The 14307-nt window shown below is 42.0% G+C and overlaps 1 pseudogene; it reads right to left on the bottom strand.

Annotated features, from left to right (window-relative positions):
* Positions 1–245: 245 nt before the first annotated feature.
* LOC140674803 (uncharacterized) lies at positions 246–9173 on the bottom strand (annotated as a pseudogene).
* Between the last annotated feature and the right edge of the window lie 5134 nt (positions 9174–14307).

The following is a 14307-nucleotide window of genomic DNA, read 5'->3' as shown; positions in this document are numbered from 1 at the left end:
GGAAAAACGCCCGGTGGTCATGAGGCACCGAAGAGGAAGCCGTGTTTCGAGAATTAAAAGCGCGCCTCATTTCCGCCCCCGTATTAGCTTGTCCCCACTTTAACCGACGTTTTGTACTACAAACCGACGCCAACGCGACGGGGCTCGGGGCGGTACTCACTCAGCATTTTGAAAACGGCGAGCGGATCATCGCCTTCGCGAGTCGGACCTTGAACCCCGCGAAACGTAACTATAGTGCCACCGAGCTAGAGTGCCTGGCCGTGATCTGGGGTATATGCCGCATGAAGAGCTACTTCGAGGGGTACGCCTTCACCGTCGTAACCGACCATCAATCGCTGCGCTGGCTCCAGAAACTGGACGCCCCCACAGGTCGGCTGGCCCAATGGCTGTTCGAATTGCAGCAATACGACTGCGAAATTAAGTACCGGCGACCAAATACACAGGCCCGCTAGAAGTCAAACGCTTTAGCTCGCCAGTAATTGTCGACCTGCGCAGTCCTACCGGCGCCTGGCATCGGCACGTACACATAAAAAACATCAAACCATCACTCGCTGACAACCAAAACAAACACGAAGATGACTGGCCTGAAGGGAACCTTGACACGGCCGCCGGCAGCGATACCGACGACAATTGAGCTCATTTCGAGCAAAAATGTCAAGCGAGGCAGACAGCGTGTTAGCCGAAATAAATGCCTGGCTCGCCGAAACCGACGAGGCCGTTCAGGAGACCACCGGCACTGCCTCGGGGCCGCCCGCAGAACCGGCCCGCACCGATCAAGCCAAGCGACCACCTCAACGAGGCACAACTTTCCCAATTTTCCCATTTACACGGTGTCTCACTTAATTTTCCCAACATCGGAGTTATTACTCTATTGAATCTCTCTACCTGTCCGTTCGCTCTAGGTGTATTTACCGCAATCAAGACGTGCTCAACTATTTCGGACTTCAAATACTCCTTAAATATATCGGATGTAAAACAAGTACCTCTATCGGAAATTAAGCGCTTCGGCCTACTATATGCACGAAAATACTCTCGGAGGTGCTTCTTCGATTCTTCCGTCGTGGTCGATTTACATGGATAGAGTCGAATGAATTTCGTAAACGCGTCGATTATCACAAGTAAATGACGGTATCTTTTTCCTGTTTTTTCTAAAGGACCTAAATGATCCACATGAATAGTAGCAAACGACAAGTTTTCTTTCGGTATATTGTGTAAGTATCCTTCCGCCTTACCACTCGGTGGAGAGAACTCAATGCAATAAGACAATTACCAATATAGTCACGCACCTTATCACGCATTCGTGGGAACCAATAGACTTTCGCTATATTACCAATTGTTTTGTCGATCTCCAAATGACCAAGGTCGTCGTGGCATGTTCGAATTACGTTCATCTCCATGGACCGCGGAACACAAAATAACAACTTTTTATTTTTATCTTTTCGATAGATTCGTCACGCAATTCATAATACTTCACATCACCCTTTTCCAATTCATTACGAATTTTAATGATTTCCCCATCGCAGTCCTGACAGATCGATAAGGTTCGCTAGAGTGTACTGCTTTCTAATACAAGTACGCTGTGGCAGCGACTAAGCGCATCAACATGAGTCATTCGTTTTCCCGGACGGTGTACAATTTCATAATCGTAATTCTGAAGGAACCTATCGCGAAATTCGCGGATTCACATCCTTCTTACTCAAAGTGAGACGAAAACTATCACAATCAATAACAATCTTAAATTTACGGCCCACGAGATACACATGAAATCGTTTTAATGCGTACACGGCAGCAAGACACTCTAGCTCGAAACTATGATATTTTGATTCCGTCGGCGTTGTTCGTTGGCTCCAAAACGAAATCGGACGCCACATTTTATCGTCCTGCCTTTGGAGAAGAATTCCGCCAAAGCCGCTCGCACTCGCATCACAGTGCAATTCAGTCTCCGCTTGTGGTGAATATATTGCTAACAGCGGTTTACTCGACAAACACAGCTTAAGCGCTTCAAATGCAGAATTCTCCTCAGCTTGAAATTTGAAAGAGGTGTTCTTTTTTATTAAATTATATAATGGTTTCGCCAGTATCGAAAACCCGGGAATGAATCGGCGAAAGTAACTCGCAAGTCCGACAAATCTATGTACATCCTTGACATTGCGTGGTACCGGATAATTCAAAACAGACTCAATATTTTCGTCGCTCGGCCTTATTCCTTGTTTGTTGACGCAATATCCCAAATATTTAATTTCGGTCTGTACAAAATAACACTTATCAAGTCGGAACTGTAAATGATACCCGCCGGCGATCTCGAAAACCTCGGATAAGATCTTAATATGCTCGCCTATACTCTCGGTCGCGATCAACAAATCATCCAGATACAAGATTATCTTGTTTTTCCGAATCAAATTCAAATACGGTGTGAATATAACATTGAAATACACGCAGCGCGTTCATTAGGCCAAACGGCATACGCAAATATTCGAACTGGCCCAGAGGAGTTACAAACGATGTAAACTTCACAGAGGCCTCGTGCATTTTTACATGGTGAAGACCATCTTTTAAGTCTAAGTTAGTAAAATATTTCTTACCCCGCAACCGATCAATATTATCGTCAATTAGCTCCGTCGGAAAATTATCACGTATTGTGATTTTTTTTCAATTTACGATAGTCAACACATAACCGAGAACTACCGTCTTTCTTTTTTACCAGAACAATCGGACTAGCATACGGAGAATTACTAGGTCGAATAAATGCTTGCGCTAAAAGTTTATCTAAAATTCCGCGTAAAATCTCCTTGTCTGCGAAGGATAGTCTCCGTGGTCGCAAACTAATCGGTTGCTCATGTTTAAGTGCAATGGTCATCTCAAAATCCGGTACCCGCTTCTCCGATCGCAGGTTACTTAAATAACACGACTCGAAGGCCTCGCGAACATTCACAATCGCATCCTCATCGGCAGCGGAATTGATCTGCAATTCATCGCTTAAACAAGTGAAATTGTTATCATATTCGATATGCATCATTTGGCGAATCACGCGCGCTTCCTCGGCCCCCACAATCTCGAGATCTTTACCCATTGTCACATGCAATGAAGGAAAGCTCAAAAAATCCCTGCCAAGCAGAACACCCCCTCGTGGGCACACCTTGACGTGGTGAGGGGGCCTAGTAACCGAAAGGTGAAGCCAACGTGCCCAAACAGCATTGCCACGAGTCGGTGTCAGCTTGCTGAACGAATGGCTCATATGTGGCAAGCGCACTGCGTGCGTTGTTCAGACGGTCTACGGCCGTCCCTCCCCTTTTTTTTTTTTTTTTTTTTTTTTTTTCTCTTCCCTCCCAATTTCATGCGGGTGCTCCCGCGGGATGAGGGTGCGGAGCGGTGGGTGCTCCTGCCGTGAAGCGTCCCTCAGTGGGGAAAAGTGGGAGCCGGTCGGGACCCTCGCCCGAAGGACTGGATGGGTGACTCAGTCACCCGCCGGGCCAGAGGCGGGGACCACCCCGATCCCAGTGACTCCCACGTGTGAGTGTGTGTGTGTGTGTCTGTGAGCGTGTCTACTAATTCTCTCTTTATTTTCAGGAATTTTACTTTCAGGTACAATCGGGTTTCGGATGTTGCCGTCTGTGGCTTCGTCGGCTGGGGCGGTCGTTAGGTCGTCGTTATCGTCGCGGTCGCTTTCGTTGAGGTCGGGCCCGCATAACGTCTAAAGACTAAGGTGTTAGGAACCGTGCTTAGGGTCTGCATGATCGCGTAGACGTGAAATGTCGCGGTCGCGAACGGTCCGCTCCGGGATACCTGCCGTCCTCCCGGAGTATCTAGGCTTGGCGGCGTAAAGGTGGCTCTACGTCGCTCGACCACCCCTTCCACCGTACTCGTGGGAACAGTTATGGCGTACACAAATAAAATTTTCGACGTGGTGAGGAGGAGTGCCCGCCTGGCCGACCGCTTCCGGTCTGGCGCGGCCGCGAGTAGGGAAGCGCGGGGTGTCTCCGTCGTTGAGTCGCGGGTCTGCTCGACCGCGTGCTCGGTGGCGGCCTCCGCCTCCTCGAGAGCGCCTCACCGAGCTGTGCGCGGGCGGGCCCGTGACACAATACGCGATGGCGCACAGCCCCGAGATTGCGGCCTTCCTGCCGCTAGAACCGCGTTAGAGAATCGCGAAGCAACCGGGATTAGATCCGCATACGTAGTATTAGAGCGTTGTTTTATTACTACGATTAGGTCGACGTCGGTAAATTCAGCGCGAGAATCGGAGACCGGCGTAAAACAAATAGCGCGCGAGATAGAAAAGTCCGCGATTAGGCCCGCGATTAGACCCGCGCTTAGATCCGCGAACATTGCGACAACGGTGCGAAAGACGGTTAGATTCGCGGACCCAACCCCACCCCACACAGCGAGTGGCCCGGCGTCACAGGAATTAGGTAGGATAAGCTCTAGCTTAGGTAGTGCGTTCACGGGTGTTAGGATGCTGCAGCTGAACATGCGACGTTCGGCTGTAGTAACGGGTGAGGTACGTCAACTCGTAGTCGAAAAGCGACTTGACGTCTTAGCATTGCAGGAACCACACGTCGGGAAACAAGGTTCGGGTTACAAAGTCGTAGGATTAGGCATAGGGATGAGGGTTGCCGCAGTGCGCTCACAATGTCCGTGGGCAGCAGTGGTAATCTGCAATCCCAATTTAGATACAGTTTTCGTCTCGCAGCTTAGCACTACGCATTGTGTCTGCGTGGAAGTGCGGGCCCCCAGCTTCTCCTTCTACGTTGTCTCGTGCTACTTCCAGTACAGCGACGAGATTGAGAAGCACCTCAGCCACCTCGAAACGGTGCTTCGTTCACTGAGGGGGGAGAAACTTATTATAGGTGTAGACGCCAATGCTCGATCGTCACTCTGGGGTCCCCAAGAGACAGACGATAGAGGTGCCCGATTCGAGGACCTCATCAGAGCATTTGGCTTGTCAGTGGTCAACGATGCTGGACAGCCACCCACCTTTTGGACGACAAGGGGTTCGTCGTTCATCGACGTAACCCTGACGTCGCCCTCCATGAACAAGTTCATCTGTGACTGGAAGGTAAGGTGTGACTGGACCACCAGTGACCACAGGGCCGTGGACATAAGATTGAGATTGCCAAAAGAGTCAGGTGCCGATTGGGGCGCTGGGAACACGAGGTTCGACACAAGTCGGGCCGACTGGGAACGGTTCTCTGTCACCCTGACAGATCTTTCAAGATCGCAACTGGAGGCTATCGATCTGTGCTCCACAATAGAAGTAGAGAAAATGGCAGAAACGCTCACAGTGGTGCTCACGGAGACCTGTGTCGCGTCAATGCCTAGGAAGCGCAAATTTAGGAAGTCCAACCCGTGGTGGACAAAAAAACTAACTATAATTAAGAAAAAGGTATATAGGCTGCGCCGTGCCCTTCAGGAAGGGCGAGAGGACCCTACCTACCTCCGGGTGCTGCTGGAGTACCGTTCTTCACAAAGGCAGTACTGTAGGAGGGTGAGGCAGGCGAAACTCGCAAGCTGGCGGAAGTTCGTCACATCGCACGGCAACCGCCGAGCCCTGGGGCTTCGTTTACAAGCAACAGACGAGCAAACTCCAGGTTGAGGGGGTGCTAAGCACACTCCGGTGTGGCGAATATTCCACAAAGTCACTAGGGGAGACCGCTAGTTACCTCCTGGATGTGCACATCCCAGATGACCGGGAGATAGAAGACACGCTCGAACAGCGTGAAATTAGAAACGCATGCAGGGTAGCTCCCGATACAGCCGACGCCTCTTTCTTCACGGAGGCGGAAATGGCTCGCGCGGTGAAGACTTTTAAAAACAATAAAGCTCCGGGTTTAGATCTAGTCGAGGTCGCCGTACTCAAGGCGGCCTGTAAAATAATCCCCGGTCAACTAGTTAGGCTTTTTAACGGGTGTCTCCAGTGGGGCGTCTTTCCTTCTGTCTGGAAGGAGGGTTCACTCCGAATCCTCCTGAAAGGCGAAGACAAGGATGAGAGAGACCCGAAATCCTACAGACCCATTTGTCTCCTCTCCGTAGTAGGAAAACTTTTCGAGAAGCTTATAAAAGCTCGTCTGCTAGACACGTCACTGGCACCGGGGAAGGTCTCCGATCGACAATTCGGGTTCATGCCCGGAAGGTCGACGGAGGAAGCTGTCGTGGAGTTGCGACGGATGGTCTCTGCCTCCAAAAGGAGGTACGCCGTTGCGCTTCTTTTCGACATTTCCGGGGCTTTTGACAATGTCTGGTGGCCCCTTGTGCTAGATAGCCTTAAGAAACGAGATTGTCCGCGTAATATTTTCGAAGTACTCCGGAGTTACTTCAGCGATCGAAGTGTAAAAATTTCTCTTAGCTCCGCGGAGGTGTCCAAGCGGGCCGAGAGGGGGTGCCCTCAGGGTTCCGTTCTGGGCCCGGCCTGCTGGAACCTCATGTTTGATGGCCTATTGAGATTACTGGAAGACGTGATTCCAGATAGATTCGCCGCGTACGCGGACGACCTCGTGGTCGTCATAAACGGAAACTCGCGAAGAGAACTAGAAACAGAAGGCCAACGTGTAGTTAACATAATAACAGAATGGTGTAGGTCCGCGAAACTTCAGATTTTCGAGCGTAAAACTGAAGCCATCTTTCTGAAATCCGACGCGATCGCGAGAAACCTGATAGGTAGACGGGGAGGAGCACGACCGGATAGGAAGCGAAAAACAAATAAGAAAACCGTCAACTTCGAGAATAGACCGCCAATCATTAAAATCGGTGAAACGAAAATAGGATTTAAGCGAACGGTTAGGTATCTTGGCGTCTACTTAGATAGAAATTTAAAGGTCAGATCGCACTGCGAATATTTAAACAGCAAAGTCGGGCCGCTGTTCGAGAAGTTAGGTAGAGTAGCGAGAGCCCAGTGGGGCCTGCGTTTTAGGACACTCTCCACAATCTACCGGGGCGTGTTCGCACCGACAGTGGCTTATGCCGCTGCGGGGTGGGCCGACCTGTGTACGGAGAGAGACATTAGAATTCTGAAAGCCCTGCAGCGTCGAGTCTTAATTTCAATGACTGGCGCATACCGCACGGCTTCGTGGGAATCACTTTGCGTTGTCGGAGGAGCGACTCCTGTAGATATAGTCCTTCGCGAAGGTGCCGCGCGATATAACGTTAGGTCGGGAAAAGACGCCAAGATCGGTAATATTGAGATCCCCGCCGGAACCGAAAGAAAAACCGCGGTCGTAGGAATTAAAAATGAGGCGATAAATATGTGGCAGACCCGATGGAACTCTTCAAGTAAGGGTCGTACCACGTTCGCCTTCTTTAGGGACGTGCGAGATAGACTAGCTGCGCGTTCGCTAGAAATAAACCATTGGAGCACACAGGTTCTCACTGGACACGGAGATTTTAGAGAAAGACTCGCGTCGTTAGGTCTCGTAGAAAGTGACGTGTGCATTTGCGGAGGTGGAATTGATTCAGTCCAGCACTTCTTGCTGGAATGTCCCCTCTTTGACGCGCAGAGAGAGATACTGCGAAGCGTCGTACCGGAAGGTGAATGGCAGTGGCCGGATGTGGCACGCTTCTTCGTGTCAAACCCAGAGGCCCTTTCCGTATTCATCGATTTTTGCCGCGAATCCCTTTGGCTGAAGGGATACGAAACGTAGATAATATATTAGGTAGGTCCGTTGTTCAACCGAAGAGGTCGGAGCCTTCGGGTATGGGGGTGTGATCCCGTAATCTTCTCGGGACAACCACGCTCTCGAGCAGCGTTCGCGTCGCGTTAGAGGAAATTAGGTAGGACTCCATATACCCTAAAACGCCCACCTATCCCACCATTCCCATCGCCCGACAGGGTCAGAAGCGTTCATCCAGGTCGGGATGCAAATGGACAGGCCTCCCCGTGGTCCCCGTGGGCACGACGGATAAGATAGCGGGGTGAAGGAGTCGGATAGTGGCGAATGCCAGCCGGCGGAGTGTATGTCACCCTAAGGAAGGAAGGATGGGCTTATTCGTCGTGGCCAAACTGTCCATCCTGCACACACGAACCAGCAGGCGCTACTGGATTTTTCCATCGCCCGTCTCGGGGCGGTTCCGATAGACAGTGGATGTAAAAATGTGGCGTATGCCTGAAAGGGCGAGGTAGCACGGGCCTTTCCCACTCGTGGGAACGGCTCACACATTAACTGCCAAGCAGAACACTATAAGCCATTGTATCGCGTGGCACCGTATAAAATTTGATTTTGATACGCACGCCTTTTACTTCTAACTCAACATGAGCGATACCGTTAATTCTTAACCGCGAACCGTTGATTCCACAAAACTGACTAACATCCTCAGTATCGAGCAAATGCGATTTGCCCGGAATTACGTCACTTTTAATCAGGCTGATCGGAGAGCCCGAATCGATCATCGCGTCAACAATATAATTATCAAAGCCGCCAGTCTCGTTCCTAACTATAATTTTAACGCTAACCATATACGGTTTCAATAGTACGGTCGGTTGTACAACGTTAGTCGACGCAGTTTCCGCAGAGTCTTTTATTCCAGCCGCCACAAGCCGATCCCTCTTCGGACACTCTAGAATAGAACCACGACAACGCACGCCCCTTCAATCTCGAACTTATTAGTATCTTTGCAGAATTGTCATCTAACTGATACGTACGTCTCAGCAGTTCAAATTGTTGCTTCCACCTCCAAAAGGTACCGTCTGTTGCATCAAATTCAGGCAGCAATTCTTTGATGCTTCTTACGCCGCCAACCATAGAAATGACACTGTTACTCGCCGTTATGGTGGGTGAACTCCTCAGCTACTCAATCTTCCGTCGGAGCAACTGCTGCTCCCGCTCCAGGATCTCTCGCTCCCGACGCAGCAACGAGAGCTCCGTCCGCAACGCGCCACACTCCTCCGATCCAGACGCTGTCGCCCTTGGACCATTCCCTGGTTCCAGCGGTCCGTCAGCAGTCTCCGCTTTCTCGACGGCATCACGCTCCTCGCCAGACGGACACACACCGGCCGACAATGAAACGCCACGCGAACCCGCCGTTCATCTTAGTTGCTCACTAAGCTCTTTCCACACATTCGGGTCGTTCAGTGCATCCAGCAGCTGAATAAGTTCAGTTTTTGTTCTCTTCGTGGATAGGTCTTTCTCGCGAAGAACGTCTTTCAATTCCGCAACGGTAAAATCACCTAGTTGATACGATGTCATAACTCACGTCGTTTCTTTTCGTCCTTGTCAATAACTCCGAGAGCCGTTAGAAATTCAAAACGCTTACCTCAGACAAACCGACAAACAAAAATTCGCAAGGCCAGGCCGGATCCCACTTCTGATAAGCTGTAGTAGGAGTCTTTGTCCGTCTCGTCAGGATGGGTTTAGTACGGGAATATAAATTTATTAGTTCTCAACGTTTTAATAATATGTGTATTTGCGAAACAAGTGCGATGATTCAATAATGGTCTCAATCTTCTTCTAACTCCAAAAGAATTGCGAGATAGCCCTGAATTCTGCGTATCGCCTCCTTATATATGATACAATCCTAGTCTTTTTCTCCCCTTCAAAAATCGGGCCAATTACCTATCTATTTTAGATGTCAGTGCGTTGGTGGAGGTTGACACCTCCGCATTTCGACTCACACGCTTGAGACAATCGGTTCGAACGAGAGCATGCGACCGCTAGAATCGAGATATAAACACAAGGAGACGTAGACAACAGTCGCACGACTACAACATATATATTAACACTCATCATTTAAAAAATAAGTAAGTCCTCATAAATAAATGTACGGTAATAACAAGCCGATTGAGTTCTTGTTAAGTTTAATCAAAAATTTGAGTTTAAATTATATAATAATTATATAATAAAATGATATTTATTTATACTCTATAAATATCATGAACGGAGATATGTAAAATCCTGAGTACCTATTATGAAACTGTTCGAAAATGTTTCCGATCGAAATAATTTCGTTTCTTCCTAAATTTTCTATTATGTATTTAGGGAAAAAAGGAATTATTCCGATCGAAAACGTTTTTGAACAGTTTTATAATAAGTACCTTGATGTCAGAATTTTTCAAGAAACGTCGAAAAAATGTACAACTAAATCGTTTGACAAAAGATGACATCAGTGACACTTGCGTATCAATTTTATGAATCGCGACCGTAATTTAATAATCTTTTTATTGTGTAAAAATGATATGACAGATGCTTCACAGATGACATAAGGTCTGCTCGTTTTGACTACACTGGCTCACAGGTTATCTTTTTCCTTCTAATGGCGAGCAAAAAAAACAACCTCTGAACTACTACAGCCAGTGTAATTAAAACGAACAGACCTATAGTACTGTAGATTTTAAAATTACGACTACATGAATTGTTTACGTATTGTAAACACATAATAATAAATATAAATAATGTATATTAAAAATATATTAATATTATAAATCTGTAAAATTAATATTAATATATTATTAATATACATATTTATATTTATTGTTAATATTTGTTTACAATACGTAAATAATTCATGTAGACGTAATTTAAAAATCTACAACACATTGTCATCTGTGAAACATCTGTCATTATTTTTATACAATAAAATTATTGAATTACAGTCACTTATCATAAAATCAATATATGAGTGTCACTGATATCATCTCTTGTCAAACGATTAAATTGTAAATTTTTCCGTCTCTTAATAAATTTTCCGTTTCTTAATAAAAAATTCTGACATCAGGATTTTACATGATATCTCTGTTCATAATATTTATAGAATATTAATGAAGATAACATACATTTTATTATATAATTTAAATACAAATTTATAATTTATATATTTATAAGTTTGTGAGGATTATATTTGTATAATATTCATATAATTGTATATATAGGATTTCCAATTTTAATTAGAATAGGGTAATATCTCGAAATAATAAAATTTTAGAAAAAAATAGAGTTTCAAGGGGAACATAAGATAAACGTTGTTAATGTGACTTTGCATAGTCGTTTGAAAGTCATATAAAGATCACCTTAAATTTTTTTAAATAAAACTTATTTTTCATTACATGTACTTGTAGTTTATCTCGTGAGCTTTCCAAAATATTATAATAAAATATTTTTTTAACTATTTTTTGAGTTACAAGAGCTTCAAAATTACAGTATTTTGACAAAAAATACAAAATATCTTATAAAACATTCAATTTTCAATAATTTAATCTTAATACTTTTATGCATAAAATAATAAGACAAATCCAATGATATAAAGAAAACATATACAGGGTGTCCTCGAATTGGTGGATCAACTCTCATGGGTAGAGCGTGTTAAACTGAAGAAAAAAATCTTATATTATTTTGCTAAATTCGCAATAATTAATGAGATATAAATTAATAAAAATCGGCCAATCCGTGCCAGTATAAGCGCGCGGCACGAAGAAACCTCTCAGTTGTTACTTGATACTAGGCGCGCGGCAAGATATAAACGCAGAGCGCACTGTACAATGTCTCTTTCAGTACGCCCTTTGTACGTCCTTTGTAGAGCGCTCCGCCTACTGTCTCGCCGCGCGCCTAGTATCAAGTAATAAATAGGAGGCTTCTTCGTGCCGCACGCTTATCCTGGTAGTATTGGCCGATCTTTATTAATTTATATCTCATTAATTATTGCGAATTTAGCAAAATGATATAAGATTTTTTTCTTCAGTTTAACACGCTCTATCTACCCACGAGAGTTGATCCGCCAATTTGGGGACACCCTGTATAATTGCTTTTAAGAAAAAGTATAAAACTGGCAGCATGCAATCTTATTTTTTTTAAAAGTGATGTGTTTTCTATACATCAATGGATTTGTCTTATTATTCTACATAAAAGTATTAAGATAAGATTACTAAAAACTGAATGTTTTAGAAGATATTTTGTATTCTGTCCAAATACTGTAACTTTTAAGTTCTTGTAACTCGAAAAATAATCAAAAAAGAATATTTTATTACAATGTTTTATTTATTTTATTACAATTTTATTACAAGCTCACGAGATATGTTACAAGCACATGTAATAAAAAATAGGTTTTATTTTAAAAAAATTGAAAGTGATCTTTATATGATCTTCTAACAACTATGCAAAGTCAAACTTTAAATATTATTTTGGTCAGATGCCAACGACCCACGTATTTAATTGGAGGGTTAATGTATTAATAATATATTATTTTATATAAATATAATAATTAATATATTCAATATATTTACCTTGAAGTTGCTTTGAATTATTTTTCGACATCATTATACGACTTAAAATACCAGATGTTTGTTCAAAAAGAATTTTATGTAATCCAACTTGTGCACAAGAAATGATAAATAATTGTAAAAATTAAAATTAATTTTTTTAATACAAGTTTAATATATTTATTGCTTAAATTTATGAATATAATTATATAAATATATATGTGTACTGTCATGTCAACTAATCAACAAAACTCGTTGTAGATTCAAGAGTCAATCAAAAACACAAAATATCAAAAATTAATTGTGATAAGGATGCATTTCTCGCTCATATACTTAGAAACTCTTTTACAATATACTTTTATTGTCACTGTACATTCACATCACCAAAATGAATCAACGTTAGATACACAAATATTTATTTTGTTGTTATGGAAACTTTATTGCTATGAGACTTCTGTAAAAAAAGAATGACGAATTTTTCATTAATTACTATACAGATGAACTTCATGCACTACATATGCACTTTTCATATTAAAAGATTTTTATTAATTCTTTTTTATCTTCCTTATCTTATAATAATAAAACTAAGAATTATATATATATATCAAATTGAATATCTTATACAACATTTTGTATTTATAATCTATGTTGCATTAAAATTTAATCTTTCTAGTGATTCTAGTATATTATTGATTAATAATGATTTAAAAATGAAAAAGAGTAAAAAAATAAAGTTTACATCATTCAATCTTGAAAGTAAGTTATATAAATGTGTAAATTACCTTGAAATTACTTAAGGACTCATTTGATATAAGGTTCTCATAAGAAATTATCACTTCAGTCATTCTTAAGACTTGAGCACAAAAATCAAAATCTGACAGTTTTACTCTGCCATAAGTCTTTGCGAGACTATGAACTTGTGCAAGAACATATTTTAGTTCATTTGATGTTTTCTCGATGCCATTACAACTGAACCCTATAAATTAAATATTATCAATACATTAATTATGTAATAAAATAAATGTGTTATATATTTATTAAACATATATAATTAACCATAATACTTAAAACGCTAGTCGATAGAAACTATCCTTTAGTTCACGTTTTTAAGAAAATGTCAACTTTTATAGAACATGACAAAATTATTCTTTTATATTTTATAATTTGTATTCCATTAAAATTTAATCTTTTTATACTAATTCTAATATATTACTAATTAATAATGATTTAAAAATGAAAGAGTAAAAAAATAAAATTTATATCATTCAATCTTAAAAGTAATATAAATGTATAAATTACCTTGAAATTACTTCAAGACTCATTCAATATAAGGTTCCTATAAGAAATTTTCGCTTTGATAATTCTTGAGACTTTAGCACAGAAACCGAAATCTAACAGTTTTACTTGCCATGTGCCATATGTCTTTGTGAAACTGTGAACTTGTATAATAACATATTTTGGTTCACTTAATGTTTTCTCAATGCCTCTAGAACTGAACCCTATAAATTAAATATTGTCATTACATTAATTATAATGTATATAATGTAATAAATGTGTCATATATTCGTTAAATATATGTCCTGCTATTCTTAAAATAGAAGAAAGCTAATGTTACAATTCCCATCAAAATTTTTAAAATATTTGTTTAGATTGTATATGTTTTAATTAATTTATGGAAAAAAATTATAAATATAAATGCTTTTTAAATTATACACATTCGCTAAAATTAAATATTATAATAATAATAGTACAATAATATTAAATAAATTCTACATACCCCTACCTGTAAAGGAACCCTAAATTGTTGATACGTAAGTCTCTGCTCTGTTTGCTTGTTGATATTATTTTCACTTGTATCAACAGCCTGATGAAACGACACTCTTCATGTTTTGATTTTGATCTTCTTGATATTGATGGATAACGTGCTTGAATTTTATAAATTATATATGCATTGATTTAGAAGTTTCCATTGTTTTTTTAGATATGACTGGAAATTGATGAATTTTCAGACATATTATAAGCCTAAGGATATTTATTAATGTTATGTCAACTTAATTGGGTCAACGGTCTTGGCAAAGCTATGAATTTGTATAATAACACATTTTAGTTTATTTGATGTTTTCTCGATACTT

Source organism: Anoplolepis gracilipes, chromosome 2 (genome assembly GCF_047496725.1).
Source record: "Anoplolepis gracilipes chromosome 2, ASM4749672v1, whole genome shotgun sequence".
NCBI classification, from domain to species: Eukaryota; Metazoa; Arthropoda; class Insecta; order Hymenoptera; family Formicidae; genus Anoplolepis; species Anoplolepis gracilipes.
This window is presented reverse-complemented; position numbering and strand designations above follow the sequence as displayed.